This window comes from Anopheles moucheti, chromosome 2 (genome assembly GCF_943734755.1).
Source record: "Anopheles moucheti chromosome 2, idAnoMoucSN_F20_07, whole genome shotgun sequence".
Taxonomy (NCBI): Eukaryota; Metazoa; Arthropoda; class Insecta; order Diptera; family Culicidae; genus Anopheles; species Anopheles moucheti.
Window position 1 is genome coordinate 49,797,566 of NC_069140.1, and position 21,147 is coordinate 49,818,712.

A 21,147-nucleotide genomic window follows, 5' to 3' on the forward strand; every position below is an offset into this window, starting at 1 on the left:
ATCAATTCAATGATTCGCGAGTGTGTGTGTGCGTGTGCGTGTAATATGTTTGTGATGATCGCGGATAAGGGATGATTAGAGGAAGTGCATCAGCGTGATCTGCAGGGGGCTGTGTGCATGGGATGAAGTGTGCAGCATTTCGAGCTCACTCTCACCACACAGTTGTGCTCTGCATACTCAGCTGTCCGAGAAAGCAGCTTTCTTGGAGAGAAGTAAAATAAGAAGCTTATCAACGCGTACCCTTATCAACTGTGTGCTATCACGTTCTCTCTCTCTCTCTCTCTCTCTCTCTCACGCTCTTTCGCTCTTTCCCACTTACCCACGAGAGCACGATGCTAGGTTTTTTGTCTAGCGATCTAGTAAACTGTGCCCAGTGCGAAGCGTGAAGATCACTTCGGTTTCTCTGTTTTCATCCGGATGGCATCCACTCTCCAAAGTGGTCATCCGCAGTGTTACGATCAACCGAACGGAACCGGATCCGAGCGGGCGGTTTTGTTGTAGGCTGCAACGCAAGACGCAGAAGAAGTACCAACAATACAAACAACCAAAGCAAGGTAGGTAGGGATGAGTGCGAAATGTGTCTGTGTGGGTGTGTATGGGCCGGCGGGCATATGATTGTAACATGATCATTCCAACGAGAATGGTTGCGAACAGGGAATGAAACCTGGATACAGCATCCGCACTTCGGTCTTCGTCTTTCAACGGGGTAGGGAGCCGAGTGAAGGAGAAAGCACCGACCGAGGCAGGGGCGCGGTTAGAATGCAACGACGGTGGTGGGACGGTGGCAAGGTCGTCGTCGTTCGTGTGTTCGAGACGCATTTTGAGATAGATCGAATGTGACCGAATGTATATTATTACAAGCAGCGTTCGAACGGATGGCGCCAACTGCGTCTCAATGATATTGGTGATGGTGATGGTTGATCGTGAATGCTTAGCGTATGCAACTAACCGATGCAACACGTTGCACCCCACGGTTGAACCGGTTTGTTCTTACGCCCAGCAACTTTCTCCCTCCCTGGTGCTAATGCTGCTGCTGATACTGCGCTTCGGTTCTTTCTTCTCATTGGCTTATTGCTATTGATGGGGGGTAGTTCTAACGCATTTAAACGAATTCTAACCCCAGCTGAAACGGAAGGGGATATGTTAAACGGAATCGATTGTATCCCGTTACATATTGGTTGACCCTTTTTTCGTTGTTTCTTTTTAAGCGGGGGTAGTACACACTGGTGAAGTTAAAAAAAAATTATCTTAACAAAAATGAAACACCAATTTTTTATTTGGTGTTATTTTGTGACTACTACAACTATTTTTTGGCTCATATTGAGTAACTCCTTTGGCCATCTGCGTGCAGCGTGTTTTGACAGTAATTTGTTGATCGATGGACATTTAAAAACCCGTTGAAGTTAGAACATTTCCATACTTTCTTTCCATACTTCTTCTTCGGCTTCTTCTCTTCTCCTTTCTTCTTATTCTTATCCTTTTCCTTCCGTTTCTTCTTCTTCGTCTTTTTCTTCTTTAGTGTCACTACAACCTGAGAAGATCAGGCCAACCTGGGCCTGCTATTTTTAATTTTCTTTGACTTCAATTACCCCTATCCGGAAGGTCCGGATTTCCTTTAATCTATCAACTTTGAAAGCATGGTTCGCAGATAGTTGTGGTTGCGGTTTTGTATGTTTTACTTGGAGCATTGCCGCTCGCTTTTCTACCTGGAACGGAATGACTGACATATTACTACAAAGAAATGGTTTTAAAACTTGCAAGGGTACTATCCCTTTAAGAGGCGTTCTAGTACGTAATGCTAGTAGCCCAATTTACTTGAAACGGTTACGATCGAGGGCACTATTATCTGTACAATAAACTCATTATTAGACAGTACTACAGATTCGTCGCATGCTTGTGGACTGTTTACTTCTTTGTGAAGTCCTGTCCATCGAACTGATATCGCAAGACATCTTGGGTGCATCTTCCGAGCAGCTGTCCTGGCTCCTGGATAAGCAGGATCAGCTGGTGGCAACGATGTTATTGATTACAACTGCAACATTCTTGAATTTTTAGTTCGTTTTATATATGTTACAGGGTAAATTCTGCGACAAACAGTAAAATAAATCATAGACACTTTATGCAAATCGTATCTAACATCTCAATTAGATATGGTTACTTATCGTGCTCTCGGTTGAATTCTGTTTCACTTTAACTAATTATCACCAGTAACATTTGCCTCTGTGGGGGTATCGTCTCAGACCGGTGAGTGGAAACTATGAGATGAAGTTGGGACAGTTAATTATATTAATCTTCAAAATCAACACGACACGTTGTAACAATCGAATAAGTCGGGAAGTATTTGTTGCTTGTTGCCACTTGCTCGGTGATGTAGTGTTATGCGATCAGAGACCTGGCATTAAATCCTATTTGGGTAAAGAAAATAAAGAATTGTCAGGCAGGTTCTACAGTCGAAAACAAGAGCCCAAATACTGGAAGATCTTAACATTGCGGATATCTCTCTACACGTGCTCTCTAGGCCTCTCTAACCTCTTTAAGCGGATGCCTAACCTCCTTAAGCGACACCTTGTGCAGGCTGTTGTAGCAAATTGATTGAGTCATCAGAAAGATAATCTAGACGATAAGCTAACATCGATCGCGCGAAACCTTACGCTCAATCTCGTAGCCAAGATAGACGACGACAAACATTGTTCACTGAATGGAAAATGTGGATCACTCGTGAATCTTATTCACACCTTTGTACGGTTCTATCTCCCGTTTGCTAAAAATGACCCTGTCGTATTTGTGCACTTTATTAGCAAGGTGTATTTTTGGATGTGCGCAGATGTGCGACTTACGTTGGTAGTAGTGTGAATGGTACGCATGATATGTTGCATCTTGCTGTTCGAAGCTAATCATGTTTCTCCACACACACCCAAACACCGTTTAAGATGAAGTGAGTTGGGGAAATGATGATTGTTTCACGATGTGTGATATTGAATGGATCCCTTTGGAAAAAAAGTAAAGCATAAGGTAAAGGATCGATCATATGCACACGATGTGTAAAATGCACTTGCTTCAGACTCAACCGTCAACCGAACGTTCGGGCGAGATGTGTGTGAAATGGTGCACTCCGCATTTATTGCACCTTCGTGAAAGGGACAGACCTGACGAAGAAAACAAATAGAAGGCCAACCGAGCGCCAACTGTAACGCCCGCCGGCACGATTTTCTTCGTGCGTTAATGAATTTAAATAAATACATTGCTCGTTGGTGCGCTCGGTGATCGCGCTCGTTTGGGTGAACAATTTGTTGTTTGGTGGCTGCGTATTTTCGATCGTCACCATCGGCCTCATTTCGTTTTATGGTTTCAGTTTCGTTTGGTTCGTGTTGGTTGCTTTTATTATATGTGTGTGTGTGTGTGTTTTTAACGATTTTGGTACACATGTTTATATTTTAATATCAGCACCGGTTGGACCTGATATCATTGCAGGTTGGTGATGATTTTGATGTAGGTGATAAATTGCAATGGAATCGTTGAAAGTGTCGGTACAGATAATGGGACCCCTTGCAAACTCGGTAAAGGCATTGCAATTGACACATTTTTTTTTGTTTGTTAAAAATTTATTTATTACACAATAGTTTAGTTGTACAATCTGAAAGTACTGCCCGATCGCTCTTTATCTGGTATAGTTTTTCGAACTCTGCTCCAGGGTGCCTCGCGGGAACCTTCTTCCAACGCAACCTCTATCGCGCACCGATCTGGGGCAGCTGGCATCACCCACTTCGTTGCCACAGAATAAACGGAACGCGGTCGCATAAATCAGTCAATTGTGAGTAAATAAATAAATAGTCCTCTAGCTGCGTGTGTAGCTGTGCGGCGATCGCGTACGCTAGCAGCGTCACGATTTACGCAAACGCAATTAACACTAAGTTCCCATCAAGGGACCATCGGTGAGGGCGGACCCATATTTTGAGGGTGAAGATTTTCAAAAACTTTCAACGATAGTCGACTATAGAATTCTTTTTTTTTTAATTCAATTCCTTACTATAGCTACCTAAATTTTGAGACGTACTGTTGTCTGACGTGACGTGTAGAAGATGGGAAGGATGGTAAATTTGTTCGTGTGGCAGTGGAAAAGCATTCATCAACAAAAAAGTTCTTTAATCCGCTTGGATATTTCCAAATGTAAAAATAGTCAGCTATATGCATCTTATCTCGACGAGCGGTTCCCGGTTATCGCTTCGGTCAACTTTATGGGTTCAACCATCTTCTTAACCATTCAAACGTAATAGTTGGATGTCACCGATAAGCAGCTGAAATGGAAAACAGTAAAAATGGCACAGCATATCGTCGACCAAACCGACAACCACCGAGCAGCTGCTACGCGTTGATCGTGCCTGTTTGTGTCCACGGCTGTTTGTGCTAGCTGTGGGTTGTAGGTCTTATCTAGAAGGTTGGCCATATATGTTGTCACCAAACTTTCGTGCGACTTATGTTGCGGTTCCGAGCGCAGCACGTTTGTTTCGTCAATGCGCCCTTTTCCCTCGAAGGTCTAGAAGATTCTGTTCGCAAAAGTCGAAAGAAAAAGATCGTGTTAAAAGAAATCGCGTACGTTCTAATTTAAATATATTTCTACTAACTATTCTGCTTGAAAAGTGATTAATCTGATCAAATGCATGTTATTTTTTTGCCTTAAAATAATGTTTTCACAACCTTTTGCAATGCGTTTATCGGAGCAAGTATTTGCTTGTTAATTGTCTTGCGAAGGAAGTTGGGCAGCATTTTAAGCGTGGATACCTTTATGTAGGCGGCAGATATGAATGTATCCTTCCGTAAGATACTGTTCTTTTACCGCGCCGGAATGAAACATATTGTACCAGGGTGTACCGCACAAAGTGTTTTAGCTTTTGTGTTAATAATACTTTTTCGCAATGTTCCGGATTTGGGTATCCATCGAAGGGGTAAAGCTGACCTTACCACTACCACTAATAGTTGTTGGCATTGTTGGTTAATAAGCAAATGTGCTGTGATATTTTGCATTTCGAAATTAAATGGCTTTCAATTTGATATGTTTAATTAAAGCCAAGTCAGTCATAACTCCATATGTCCAGCGTCAGGTTTTTTAAGAGCTTGATTGTGCTGTTATTATTATAGGCAACTTACTTGCACGGTTTACGGCTCTTTCGTGATTAAAAACAGACACAATTAGTTGTAAATGAGAAGAAGGGGTTTTAGCTTTACTGCTAACCTACCATGACAAGCTGTATGTACGATAATGTCAGTATTACTTAAATGTTTTGGAGAACAGCATGTTTTGTGACATTTGCGATGTCGTGTTCGTCAACATCCTGTTGTTCCAGCGATCAAATGTTTAGTTTTTCGCGTAGATCGAATATTTATAATTCATTAAACATAACGTCAGAACGTAATATTCACGAACAGGGGACATCCCGGTGAACACAAAATAGTTTACCCAACGTCCTCGTCATAAGGGATGCCCGTGCGACAACTCTTACAATGACTGCTATTGAACATGACTGCTAAAAGCATTCGAATTGAAAGGCACAACAGAAGTACGCACAGACGATAGGGAAGATGAATTTGGGTTTCATGAAGTTGGGTCGAGTCTTGCCTATGGTCTCTAGAAGCTGGGACCTCGGTAAATGGGAAATTACACGGGATTTTTAAGCCAATTCCAGGATAGCAGTTGGAGTGAGGAGTTGGGCATAATTGAAAAAAAGGCTTGCTACTTGTTAGAAACCTCGGTGCTAAAGGTCCCTTGAAGCTAGGTTCTCCTTACGGTCGCTAAATCTGTTCCTAGGTTGATCAGACTCCGGTTGGTTCTGGTCATGTTATTAAATGAACCCGGACGCCTTAGCTCGTAAATTAGTTTATTAGTCGTCCAGAGTCCCAAAGGTATGTCCATGCTACGTTTCATGATTTTGAGAGGATTCTTTATAAAGTTATGTCTTAAAATTACCGACAAACCCGATCGTTCTGCCTCGATGATCCAAAAGGATTTTACGAGTGAGCTTTTCGGTGCCTCTTTCATGGAAAGCTCTGCCGTCGATTGTAATGTACCGTGCAGTGAAAATGGATGAGAATTTGTTGCAAACATTTGTTGTCCCTGGGTACCAATAAGTGTTCGAATAAGTCATCTATCAAAGGCGTCATTGCACCTTTCTGATGCAAAGCGTATGTGTAGTGTATTGGATTACATTTACCGTTTGCCCAGTGAGATCCATATGGGTTCCTGTAACGGGTCTATATACCGTTTGTCAACGCATCTTTGATTGATCGACAAGGGCCATACACGAGCGCCCCGGCCTGACACGCACATGTCTGTCTGGCGCATAAAACCGAACGATTGGTGGCACAGGTGGAAAATTTTACCCTATCGCGCGTGCCCTGGTTGTGTCGTCTGCAAAAGGGCGGACACTTTTTTTCCAGCACCGTCGTCGACCAGTTTGGTACAGCGTGCCATTCCATACGCATGAACCTTTGCAATGGGGAGATTGGTAGGGAGCGATTGAGAAGGTGAGATGATCTTGCTCTCGGGTTGTTTGCGGACCATGCCGGTAGGATGTTGTTGAACAACCTGAACCAGTTGTTGTTGTTGTTGTTATTGCGTGTGTGTGTGTGTGCGTTTTTTTTTGTCAAAGGGTTCCGGAATGGTGTATGCGTGCTTCTCACGTTAGGCTTTCCGTTAGCGTAAGTTCTTCGCGGAATTTTTCACTCTGGTCATCGCGTCGCCGTCATGTCGCGTCATCCCGTCGTTGGAATGTGCCCTGAAAGTGTGTACCGGTGTCCGTTTGTTCCGGACGTGGGCAGCTCGTTGGTGCCGCAGCTCATTGGGCGTCAGATTTTGCATTTTACGTCGTGCTTCCCTTTGCTGCTAGTAGGGCTGAGATGGGGAAAGTTATTGGTAGTGGTTATGATGTGTAAATTAATTTTCAAAACTACAATAGACGTTCCACCATTATGTTGTTTAAGGTTTAATTATAGGTGCGTATGGATCCGTGCTAAGGGAACAGAAAGACACCAAAATAGCCTAACCAACTGGACAACTAGACATACCGCAGTACGGAAACCCCCAAAAAATTTGATAGAATGTAATTACTACGATAGAAAATGTTCAGTGGAATTAATAATTAGGAACTTATTAACAATCATTTGTCAGAAAAATATTTTTTTAAAAAATACCGGAAAAGTTGTTACTACATCAAACATTGATCTTTTGAGGGTTTTAACAATGTGAAATTAATTTTTGCATGACATAATTTCTGTGTTTACTTTTTTGGCACTATATAAACTATTTTCAGTTCTCCTTAAAAAAAACTTCGTGAAAAAAGAACGATTGCATAAATACATTCTACAAGCTCTGCATTTATGCTTCAAAATATTATAAAATATAGTTTTAATTACAAAAGCATAAATAATAATAGTTTTATATTTTTATTAATACTCTTCTTTTAGTTTGAAAGTTAAACAAGTTCACTGCCTGAGACTCTCGTTAAGAGTCCGTACGTTTATACTATCGATCAGCTCATTTTATTTCTCTCCTGGCATTATGTGCTTAATCTTCCCCTTTCGGTACGAGCAAAGCCTAACCGAAGCAACCGTTCCGAAGGTCGTTTACATGGCCTTCACATTGGCACAGAGCAGCCCCAGCAGTACTGGAGCAACCTTGGCCCGAGAACGGTGGGAATGAAACCATTGGCAAAGAGTTTCCCCGCTCGCGGAATCTGGTTTATCGAACCTGAACGGTGCATTTAGAGTTACGAGTGTATTCGTCTCCCTATCCCTACCTTTTTTTTTCTTTCTTTTTTCTGCTTCTGCGATCATATTCGCGACTGCCGGGAATGATCGGAAAGATTGTTATCGGTGCGATTTTTTGATTGAAGCCTGAAGGGATAAAACGACAGTCACTACTATTCAACGAAGACTTATCGCGAAGAAAATATGTGATCATGCGGAAAGAATACACACACACACACACACGCGCGCTTAACAGCGATGGTTGCTACTCACGGTGAAACATTTAATTGAATATTAATATCGCCCCAGCAACGGTTCGTCCGTTAGGTTCACGAGACATCACACGTTGCACAGCGCTTGGCACAGGCAAACGCATTGGTAAATTACATATTAATCCCTTACGACTGTTGTCTCGAGAAAGCAGGAAGAAACTAATTGTAATGACATTACAACCTAAACAATGTATACAAAATGTAAACATGTCGTTAACTTTCGATTAATGTCATGACGATAGTTGTCATACAAGATGTGGATGTCATAAGTATTAGCTTAGTGTGGGCTGTTTGAACTTCAACAAATTAGGTTGTAAAACAAGTCGTTATGTATAATTTATTGTCGGTGACATTTTACACGTTCACTGCCTAACAGCATTAAGTTAACAAGCAATATAGAGTTTACAATAGCAATAGAGTTTACTTAATGAAGTAAAGTTAACTATTTTTTGAAGATCTCTGTGAACAGCTAATAGAAGAGAATTCGTATTTTGTGGTGTGGAAGTTGACTTCTTGAGATATTTGAAGATTGAGAAAACATCCTGAAAAAACTCACGATGAATGTGATCACATTGAATGGAAAGTGGCTTCTTGTGGAAGGATGAAAGCGTTATAGGGAGAAAGAGAAATAGAAAGGTATAAAGAGGTATCTGTGGGCCTGAAGCTGGATTTCGACGATGTGAACGGACTTCTTTTGGAAAAGGTTGATAATTTTCTATCTTCACTTTCCTGACCAAATCAAATACACACTGTTACACCACGGTTTTTAGATTTTTTGTAATATACTTTTGCCACGAAAAGAGAACAATGATGTAATACAAAGGTAGAATAGAATATAATAGAATTGAATAGATTCAAAAATTAGTCCAGTTCCTTGGCCTAGCTGCCGCTTCCTAGCTCTAACTATTCGCAACTGACTCTCCTACACTCTCCCGTTGACCGTTTCCAAAATACCCAACTAACTAAAACCAACTGTCACTCCTAACACGCCTTATGTCAGTTTGAATTTTCAGTTGGCCGTAACACACTCAAATACACAAGGGTTTCCGTAATACGTAGAATATAACGAGTAATGTTTCCCGATTGGCGTTAACGAGCATGATAAACGAGGCAATTGATAGTCGAACAAAAACAGCTTTACTGAATTTTCTAAACTATAACGCGCGCATTATTCAACAGTAAAACGATCAAGCGTTTTTCATGTTAAAGCATACTCACTTTATAAACAATTTCGAAGTCCTGTAATATGTTTTAAATATTGTTTTAGTTGGTACTGTAGAAAACATACGTATATTATGCTTCCTCGTGATCGAAGATTTTCAATTCGATGTCACGAAACTAGAGTTCGCTTTTCGACTCCTGCCCGATATTCTCTGCCTTAATTCGTTATCGTCCCATCGGTCAATCAGCTTGTCGTCAACCAATGTCGTCAGTCACTACGGTGCCACAAACTGGAGGTATAGCCGGTGTTCCCACAGGATGTATCTTCCTGTCTTCTTCCGCTATGTGTTCTCTTCCGGTGATCGATGCAATGTGAGGGGCGATGTCTTCCGTGATCGAGGGGAGATATCTCCATCCCCATCCACAGACGATGACTGAGGGCAGAGTGCAATCTGATAAACCTTTGCCTTCGAATCCATAGCTCCAACCGTGGAGTCTACGTAACGTGCATGCATTGACTACGCTACTAGAATTGGTTAACCTCCCAGAATTAATATGATGAAAATTGGTGTACCAATCAAAATGACTTAAGACAAAATGGTGTAGGCAAACCACTGGTAATGAATGCCAAATCCCTTGGCAAGTTTAAGTATGCTTGCTACATCCTGTCTATTGCTAGACTCTTGTTTACTACTGCCTGTTTTACTACTATCGTATGGTTACATCCACGAACTTCGTTGTGAAGTAGATTGTAAATAGTTTTTTTTGTAAATTAATAGTAAAAGTAAGTATTTTCTTACCAGCTACAATTTTTGTTGTAGCTGATCGTTATCAGAAACGATTTTTTTGTTTCTGAATTGTAGAATACAACACTACACTTCTGGTGTGGCAATACAACTCCAAATAGCACGTCATTTGCTGGCTTTCTTCAGCTTTGTTTTCCTAGCAATACGACCACGCTATGGTTTTTTGAAACAAACAAGATTCAGCCCTAAAGGAATTAAGTATCGGTCCTATCGTGCGATGGCGAACTACATCCAAAACACCCACGTTGTCTAGTGAGTGTTATATTTCTTGGAATGATTGCATATTCTTTTATACATAACACAGGATAAGAGAGAGAGAAAGAGAGAGAGAAAGAGAAAGCAAAGGTAATGATTATGTTATCCTTTATAGTGATTCTATTAACAGGATTAGACCACTTGCACGTTGATTTAAACAATCACTGACAGCAAGTCCTTGCCGTCTGCGGTAATGATTCGGTAGGAAAAGGATCCTCCTAGCGTCCTATATATATATGTACAGTGGGGCTACAGGGCTGTACAGTGGCATTTTCCTTGAGAGTTGGCATTGCATGTGCGGAAAACACGCAACCGGGACCATGGAGACCCATTCATTTAGCATTCGGAGTGTAAGCTGAAGGGGCGATAAAATGGTGCGTATGTCGGTGTATGACTTCCGGAAACGGAAATATATCACATCATCTCCCGCCCCATTTTACTGGCATCATTATTGGCTGGCCCTGGCTCCAGGGTATTTGTTTCCTTTTAGCAATCGAAGGCGAAGGATACCTGATACGGTTGGATCCGTTTTCCGCCTGACCAGATAGCAGATATCCTTACCCGTATGGTGTGATTGTTCGGAGAGGTGTACGGTTTCCCGCATTGGTAGCGTTGCAACCATTCCTAAGATATTGATCGCGATTTTAGCTTAACATGTTATCGATGACGTGCGGTGAGGTGCCTTGCATTTGGTGGATGTTGTGACGAAGCGTTACGAGCGATGCCCGACGAGATGGCCCATGTTTGACATCTATTAGGCACCTTTGGGCTACCTTTTACACCCCGCTCGACAGCGTATGAGCGCAGCATCCATCAGCCACCATGATTGATGATGATTGGGTGGCGTCGACGGTTTTTTTCTTCTTCTCCGGTTTTAAACTTTGCTCCATTATTATGACGCTGTTCCGAAGGTGTCCAGATCGGCATGCCAAACGATCACAATTTGTGGTGGAGTGGTGGAGCAAGCAAATGCCGGGCAACAACCGGTCGTTTCACAGCGGTGCGGAAGGAAAAATTGTATGGCACAAACTCAATCATTTATCATCCCGGTACGCTCACGGTTTGGTGCGGTGCAAAAAAAAAAAAAAGGTCAAATGAGTTTCCGTGGCACGTGTGCGTCAGCAATGCATTTTCATTGTGCACGCATTTGCTCGACCACAAATGGCGGATGCAGTGCAGTATGCAACGAAGCTACATTCGTTAGCCTTAAGCCTTCGCTGTTACGCTGTTGCAATGTATTCGCTTGTGTAGGATCAATTGATTGTGCAAAACAAAAAAAAAAGAAATCATGGATTTCATTTTCTTTTTTGCTTTTTTTTTCGTCGTGCTGTTCGATGTTTACTTGGTATCGCCGCAGCAGATTCTGGAATGAGCCGCACGTGAATTTGTTTGCCATTGAGATGATCATGAGCTGGGGGGTAATGGTGCGAAACGAAACAGATTTCGGGTGTGTGTGAGGGAGTAGCGCGCTGATGTTTGCTTGCAAATCATCAACTTCGCTCACATCCCCATCCGATCCATCGGGAAAAATCATTTTCTGCGAACCAAGTTCAGCAAAGTCTTATAGCCAAACCCTCCCCATCCTCGGTCCCCATTTCGGTTTTCCGGTGGTTGTCTTTGTGGTTGGCCAATGAAATTGTCCGTTTTTTTGTTGTGGTTCTTGTTTTGGTGGATATAAACGCGTGTGTCTGTGCCATTAATTGTACCGTGATTAATGGTTTCATCGGTAGCCTTCTTCCCCGATATAAACCTTCCATGATCTCCGGATACAGAAGCACTACTGGCCAGCGTACAGGCGGCTCCCCGATGGGATTTGTTTATCCAGTACTCGCGTGGCCAGACGTTTGCTGTGTACTGCGGTCAGGTGTTCGCTTTATTTGATTTTCGTTGGCTAAAACAAACCAAGACTGCGGTCGGCAATAGTGTATGGCAGACGGGACGTGTTAGATCCGAGACAGTAGGTACCGGGGGTTTGGGAGACAAGGGCTAACGAGACCGGTGTCCAATTATTTGTAGGCGTTTAACGATGCCGATTATCCAAACACATTTGGGGGCAAGAGATTCTGCTAAAAGGAACGATTAATTTGTGACATTCCTTGTTGGATGCGTTAATTGGATTGGATGTGTAGTAATGTCGAATTGAAGATAGTAAGTTAATCTTGAAATTGTTTGAATTTTTCCTATTTAATTGAGACATTTTTAAAATCAATTAACAAGTGGGCTGATAATTGTTTGGCCTATGACAGTAAAACACTTTTTTTGGCCAAATTATTTTTTTTATATTCAACATACGTCCCTTCAAGGGCGATACACCAATTTTAGTGGTCTTTAAATTTTTCGATACCCTTTTTGTAGTAGTATTTGTCCTTTGTCTCAAAAAAGGCCTCAGTTTCGGCGAACACCTCTTCATCTGACGAAAATTTCTTCTCAGAGGACATCCTTTTGGGATCTGAGAAATGGAGTTAGTCACTGGGAGCCAGATCTACGAAATACGGTGGGTGGGGAAGCATTTCGTGGCCTAATTCATGAATTTTTGCCATTGTTTTCACTGATTTGTGGCACGGTGCGTTGTCTTGGTGAAGCAAAACTTTTTTTCTTCAAATGTGGCCGTTTTTGGCGATTTCGTCCTTCAAACGCTCCAATACCTTGATATAGTATTTGCTGTTAATGGTCTTTCCTTTCTCAAGATAGTCGATGACGATTATTCCTTGCAAATCCCAAAAAACTGAGGCCATAACCTTGCCAGCTGATTGTTACGTTTTCCCTTGATTTGGAGCAGGTTCATCGTGTCCAGTCCATTCGGAAGACTGTCTATTGGACTTTGGAGTGTTATAGAGAAGCCAAGACTCATCCATGGTAACATACCGACGCAAAAACTCGGATTTATTTCGCTGAAACAGCTCCAAACACTGCTCCGAATCATCAACTCGTTGTTTTTGGTCAAATGTGAGCTCACGCGGCAGCCATTTTGCACAGAGCTATCTCATATCCAAATACTCGTGAAAGATATGTCCAACACGTTCCTTAGACATCTTTAGGGTGTCAGCTATCTCGATCAACTTCACATTGCGGTTGCTTTAAATAATTTTGTGATTTTTTTTATGTTTTCGTCAGTAACCACCTCTTTTGGGCGTCTACTGTGTTCACGATCTTCAGTGCTGATTTCACCACGTTTAAATTTAGCATACCAATATTTGATGGTTGATTTTGGTGGAGCAGTGTCCAAAAACTCTTCATCAAGGCAATTTTTAGCTTCAACTGTATTTTTCCCCTTCAAAAAGCAATATTTTATCATCACACGAAATTCCTTCTTTTCCATGATTACTCAAAACACAAAAGTTGCGTCACACAAAATGCTCTAGCTCATTAAGTTATGGCCCGAGTGCTGCCAAATTTGGACAGAATTCGTTTGAAGGTTGGTACAAACGAAATATGATATGGATTTGAATCTTCTAGCGCGATAAATGTGTTAGGCCAAACAATTATCAGCCCACCTGTTAAATACGAGGACACTTTGATTTGACGGTCTTACTCGTTCACTGTCTTTTTTGTATTCTGTTCTTTTTAAAACTGACAGCTGTCAAAATTGTGGTCATCGCTCAATGCACGTTTACACGTATATACTATTTTATTTATTTTTTTTAAAACTTCTACACATTCTAACTTTCTCTGTCCCTGATCGTTCTACCATTACATTGTAACATCAACATCAACAAATTCCAGTTGTTTTATGTGAACCGCAACGATTTTGACAGTTGCATTATGCATACCGCTGCGAACTTATTTTAGTAATCCATTTCTCACATTTCACACAACCGCGGACGCCAAAAGGTGTCCCCCATGCGCGCGTTTAAAAAGTATACGTAGGTCGTTTATTTGTCCAACTCACTGTTGGGCCAACTATTCGCATCAGGTGTTTGTAGATTAGGTGGCTCTAGGAGCGTTACTACCCCGGCACGAAATAGCTAATGGTGGCCGTTTGCGATTGAATGCATCCGCGGGGGTTAGGTGCCGTTGTCGCGACTGCATCGTGAGTTTATTTTGGACCCGCTTCAACTTTGCTGCCTTATTTTTGGGTTTCGGAAAATAGGCGGCTGCATGAGTATGATCATCCGTTCCAATTTCGTTCTCGCTAGTTCTGCAACGGGATATAAGAGGGTTGGGGGTTTTTTTTCCTCGGGAGAGCGTCGAAGTGTTATGGTCCGGACGGTGGAATAGGCCAATAAATTTTCCTAAGCAAAACATTCAACTTCCGTCCGCTCTGCGACCATGCGTACTGGCCCCTGACCGCAGTTGGCCTTCCTCTTTTTTTCCATCTCATTTCACGTGAAATTTTCTCGCTAGACGCGGTTGACAGCAACGAGCAACGATCGAACGAACTCGCCGCACCCAAATCTACACGCTGGGCACGGTGGCCGGTAGCCAAAGGTCGATCGACCGCGTGTCGAACGGTTTGACGTTTCGCGCTGGATCTCGTGCACTTCGCACATACAGCACGTGTTTACCGCGTCGGTCCCATCGCGCGACGGTCCAAGTGAATATTCAGATGAGCAGAACACGCGGCGTCAACCCTTTAGAACCGTTCCGATTGTTCTCGTTGCTTCCCCAAACCTTTTGGATGGGCCGTGGATGATAAATTTGGTTACTATTTGCATCGGCACTGGGCGAGTTGAGGTAGGAAGCCGCCAGGTTTTGTGCCGCGCTTGGCAAAGGTGACATGATGGATGAAGCCTACATTTATGTAGCAAACCCCTCAATGAGATACCGGCCAGGAGCAGGAGTCGACAACCACGACGTTACGTGACGTTTTTAAATGCACTCCAAACAGCTGCAGCAGGGTGTCATGTTTCCTGGCTCGATACGATCACGGTCGATCCTCAGACGCGCCAATGTTCTCGTGCGAATATCGAGTCAATCAATTCGAACTAAAACGCGGGTGATAATATTTTAGACGTATCGTTAACTTACCCACACCTCGCTCTCATGATCGATTGTCGGGCGGCAGTAACAATGCTTCACTGTCAAACAGCGCTAAATTTATGGCATTTACTTACGCGCGGTCGGTGTGGCCTTTTACGGAGCTGGCGATAAGCTGCCTGCAGCTTTTTCAATTAAACTTTAGATGACATTCCGTTGAGGTGTGCGCTTTATGTGTGTGCTTTTTGTTCGTTTGTGCAAACGTATTTTTCATACTACACGTCCCCATTTTGTTTGTCAGACGACTCGAAGCGCTGGATCGACTCGGTGAAGTGAACTGGTAGTGCCGGTCTGCCAAAGCTTCCCGGATGCTCCCGGTCAAACTCAGCGCAAGTCGCGCTACGTTGCATAACCATCGGCCGTGTTCATCTTTGCTTTGTTCGGGCGGGTATTTGCATACGTGCAAATATGCGCATGCATGCAGCCAGAGGACGTATCAATCGGGTGGGATTCCCCGGGAATGGTAAGGCCACCCTAGGACGCGCTTAAACGCTCGTGTGGATGCAGTTTGGTGCGGTGTTTGCAACATTCGACATCGCCGGCATACAATAGCGGAGATTGTACCTAAGAAGCAGATGTGCCACCGCCGCTCGAACCTTTGGGGCGGATGGGGAATTGTTTGTTTGATGAAAATTATGAATAATCAGCGGATGGCAAACGAATGTGAAAATGGTGCGCAGGTATCGGTCAGCTGGCTTGGGGTGGCACTTGGATCTTGGATCCTCCATGGTTTGGAGTTACCTGTGGGTTAACTTGGTCACATTCGTGCACAGATGATTGTTGCAATGTGTATTGCCTATAGAGTTACAAAATCAATTTACTTATTATAAGGTATATTTTCCTTTCAAATCTTCCGATACATTGGCATATCCCTTTTCCATGCACTTGTTTGTCCACTATCTTAATCCTTTTGTCGTCAAAATAAAAGGTACATGGATCATTCAGGATGACTTGATCCTCGCTTATTCTGACGACAACTCGGTGGTGACAATATCTCTTACCGAACTCGAACTTCCGATAGCAGCCTTTATTTGGATGGAGCTGTATGTTGAAACACTAGAAAGAAGCACTAGACATCGGACACATAAATACCTATATCCCTGAGAGATGTCCCACAGTTACGAATTGTAGAACTTCTGCGTATAAACTTGAGGTAGATGACAACCGTTCGTAACATGTAACTTCTATTCGAGCGATGCTTTGTGAGGTCCTTTCAATGGACATCTTTCGTCTCTGGCACTAACCGGCTGTTACTGTGGGATCATTCTGGTGTATTTCGAATCCCTTTACAACAACTGTGACCATCACAACGCCCAAGAGGATTACCACGACTTGCGCATACTCACCCAATTGCAGGTGGTTCGGCACATTGCCATACAGAGATGTTCGAGGATCAGTGTCGTTTACTAAACCTACTAAACCTGAGAATAATGATCCATAATTTGACGTACATTCCTACTCAAACTGGCATCAGTATCAAAAATCTTCGTCGGTACTTACTTAAAAGGGACTGTAATCAATTTGAGTTTTTATTCTTACCGGTCACGGTCGAGCGCTGTCTTCTGCAAATTAATTATCCCGATCTTTCTGACGAACGCATCAATGTTATCTCTCCGTCTCAATTTGGGCTTACCGCGCCTCCTCTGCCCATGTGGACGACTTAAAATGACTTTACGGGCTGGGTTGTTTGGTGTCATCTTCATGACGTGATTAGCCCATCGTAGCCTGTCGAGTCTGATCCGCTGTACGTCAGTGAACTCGTCGTACAGCTCATAGAGCTAGCCATTGTAATGATTGTTCCATTGTTCCTCACTGTTATTACAGCTTAAAAGCATCTTCCTCTCGAACGCGACTAAGACGGTTTCGTCAGTTTTAAACAAAGACGATATCTCACAGGCGTATATGAGTACTGAAAGTATAGTGAAAGTGAATGTTTGAAAGTGTTCTATCCTATTGGTTCCATATGAAACATATTGATTAACAACAAGATTCTCTACACTCAAACTGCTTTTAGGTTGAGACCCTGAAGCACATCTCTCTTTTTAAATTTATTAAACTGCAAAACTTTAAACAAACTGTTAAACTTAAACTACAAAATTTGTTTTGTTGGAAAGTAATTTTTTTTTGTAGTAATTCTTTGCATGTTCTTTGTATACTTTGTACGTTTCCTCTTTCTGTATTGCTCGTTCATTTTATTAATTGGAATTTTAAGTTTATTAGTCGTTAAACAAAACAAAACGAAATTAATCCAATCACAGCTTGTGAAGTGGAGCACAATTTTCTAGCACAATATCCATCCCAAACTAACCCTGAGTGAATATCGGTATGCATTGGAACGCTTGTAATAAATGATAAAATTTTCTAGTCCTAATTAAAGAAACAGCTTCGAATTGGCTTATATGCTACGATCAAAAGCCAAGACTAATGAACGGTATGCTCGTGTGTGTCAGCATACACATATGACGTTACACTCACCATATAAGGTAAACTGTGGGCCTTAGTCTCGTAACGCTGGGCGCACTGCTCCCGGTCATGTGTTGGTTTTAATTAATTGAGAAAATTTCTTAATTTAATCAGCTATCAGCTTGCGGTCATGTATGCCAGTCCCGATTGCTGATCCTAACTGCCAGTTTTCAGTGCACAGTGTTGCCGAGAGATTGGTAGCACGGTTTTATGGTGGCCACGTTCCAGAACATGGCTCACACAATGCATGCTAAATTCAAAGAATACGCTTCCGCTTCGCTCAAAGAAAGCCGTTCATGGTACGGTAGTATTGAGCTTAGCTTACGTCTTTCTATCGTGTTGTTCGAGGCGGGTTCGAGGTTCGGGCTTGGTTTTGGATCCCATTTTGAGACGTTGTCATGCCAAGAAGCAACCGCTTTTACACCGTGTCCGGTACCCTTTCGAAGGCATCGAAGGTACAGACGTTTGCTGTGGAACGGGGAAGATCCCTTCAAAACAGCCCAGATCCTACCGGTTCATCCTGCTCGCAGTGCCGTCCGATCAAGCCCGTCCGAAGTTGGCCCTGGTTACCAGGCAAGCCAATCATTTTGGTGCATTCTCGAATGTCGGGCCGTCCACCAACTCGCCCAAACCCACCATCATCCGGCGTATTGCATAGTGTCGAAGTAAGAGAGCATGTAAAAAAGCTGGACGATTTCCCTGTGAACGGATATGTGGCCGTTGAGAGGAGGGGGGTTGGTAGGACGCGAGCGTTTATTTACGAAGATGCACTTCCGCTGCATCACACAGTGGAGGGGATTCACTAAAGCCCAGAAATAGAAGTCATCATTTCCCTTCGCTTCCGGTTGGTCCTGCCGCCTGTCGTGCCAACCGCCAGCACAGCTTCCGTTCCGTGGTTTCCGAGCTTTAAGGTGAAAAATATTCAATACCTGATTGTGTTGCCTGTAAGTGCTACACTCGGTGCACTCCGAGTGGCTGCAGGAAGCATTAAATTGCACTGGTGAGAGTGAAGATGTGAAGGTATGCCAGGGTAGGGTAGGTGGGCATGCGAACGGTGTGTTTTATAATATTTTATTTAATCAGCTCACCCGTCCGGTGCCTGGTGCTGGCATCATTGCAACACTTTTTGTTTTTTTATTTCATTCACAGCAGGAGAAAAATATATTAGCATGTGCTCATAAATTTGCTTTTCAATCTGCAGCGGGAAATATAAATTGAGAAGCTTTTAGAAGCAAGTCGGCAAGATGGATACGAGAATAGGTTTTTGTGGGATGAAACATGACTTTTATCAATCATAGTGAAAGGTTTTCTATAAAGTGATGTATTTGGAAATGATGGTCCTTTTTTGGAACGTGGTCAAATACGGGAAGAACTTATTTTTTTAGTGAAAAGATTAGTATATTTTCAATGAATGATTTCTTGACGGCAAAATATGATCCAACCTATAATTACTCTTTAAACGCAAGATAATGAAGAATGTACATAAATTATGTCCCTGGATATGTCTACCCTTACATGTGCTATTACTTCATTTAACAAACGCAAAAATGTTAAGCTCTATCCTAAAAGAGAACCGCTCATGTATGCTTGTAAAATCAAGACAAGATTACATGTATTATGAAACAATACCTCTGGTCTTATCGTAGGGATAATATATCAATAAGTTGCCTAGACTGTACAGTTCGACCGTAATCGACCAATAACCGCTAGGGTGCGTGTACATGATAAGAATTTTGCTGTTGAGCATTTCTCACACATGGCAGCAAAAATTGTGGAAGGAAAAGGACACCTTCTTACGGTACATAAAATCCTCGGTAGGGCCCATCATCGATAATCCAAACAACAAAGATCAAATGGAACTCTCTAGACTGCGGGTTGGATTTACAAACCTGACCCACAGCCATAACCTGACTAAAGAAGACCCTCCGACACTGTGGATTTCACACATATATGATTGTTTCGAGCATACAAATGCCCGACAGAAATACAAAAACGACGAAAATATCCTTAAAAAATTAGCAAACGAGAGAAAAGCAATTGCTAAACTTTTTAGAACATACAAAATTCATAAAACAAATCTAATAACTTAAAAAAAACACTCACACACATGCACACATAAAAACAAAAGAGGAAAAACTATCTTCGCGATAAATATATGTACATAAATAAATTTACAATATATAAATATAGCAACAAATAGTAATAACAAATAAGGCAAATGAACGTACAGAAGCGAATGTAGCCACTTTTGCTCAAAGCCTCTATAAGCTAAATAAAAAAATCTCGCACACTATTAAAAGTTTGTGTAGTACAAAGTTTTGCTGAACATTGTATCGTTCATTCGAAACTGATAAATAAAATAGGTTGCTTTGAAAAAATAAATACATGCGAGAGATTCGTGTTAACAATTACAATTGAAGCATGCAAGAGTTATATCCAACACAGTTCAAATGCACCAATATTTTGTGATAAGAGTAAAAAAGTGTAAAAATTTGTACACCGTCTGAATCATAGAATCATAAATTGCAACATTGCATTATATTATTTCAATCACAGCGCAGTATTATTAACAAATTCGGTGGCATATTCAACCGAGTGTGACAACCAAAGTTTTATTCAATAATTTCAGCCTTACTTACTTTAATGTATGTTGCGTTGCATTGAAAAAATAAATGTTGATTTAATTCCTCTTAAGCTTTGTGTCACATTAAACGCACATTATAGCACCATTACGTTGCCATCGTTCTCTGTTCTCTCGGTTTCTTCCATTTAGTACGGATACCAATGGACCAAAGGAGAAAGTTTGTTGCATAGTGTGGTTTTGTTTCTTTTCGTTCTTAGCAAATGAGAGTATAACGTTAGAGCCATTAGTAGTAGTTCTGCGATTAAGTTAACTTACTCACACACATAAATAACTACACCGTAGGATGCACTCTACCGGCGCTGCCTTTAATCTGTTGCAATAATTTTTCCCCGTCTTAGCTACTTTTATTGAAGCATTAGATTATGTGTGGGATCCAGCTGGAAATTAAGTAAGTAAGTAAGCAGCTGGAAATTAATTCTCGTTCAGTGCCACTATCCCGATACGCTCGGTCCGCTCTTCTTGAGTGTCACAGTCGGGTGCATTAACGTGGGTGATTTGTCAACTGTGAACGAGCGTGTTTAGAAGGTGAACTATCATTTACAAAAAGCTTACACTAATCAAAGCAAATGTTAGTTAATTTCCTTTTGTGTCACTGGCAACGGCTTTGTTTTTGCTGTTGGGTGTAATACTAAGATATAAAAACCACCCACACGTACCATCGAAACGTCATGCTACAGTCGCCCACTAGTCAGGGATGATCCGTAACAAAGGCAAAGCAAGATTGCACTTCACGTACCGTACAAAGCGCGTGTAGTGTGGTATGACTTTTTTTTTTCAACAGCAGTATCCACGCTGTATGTCCGACTGCAGTTCAATCGGAAAGTGTCGA

General features: G+C 42.1%; 1 protein-coding gene across 1 annotated transcript in view; it reads left to right on the forward strand.

The window, feature by feature from the left end:
* The first annotated feature begins 414 nt into the window (after positions 1-414).
* The window catches only part of LOC128299423 (high affinity cGMP-specific 3',5'-cyclic phosphodiesterase 9A), a 128,516-nt gene continuing 107,783 nt past the window's right edge, over positions 415-21,147 (forward strand). Inside the window, exon 1 of the mRNA XM_053035386.1 lies at positions 415-554. The gene's annotated coding sequence lies outside the window, so the exon portion shown is untranslated. The remainder of the gene's footprint in view (positions 555-21,147) is intronic.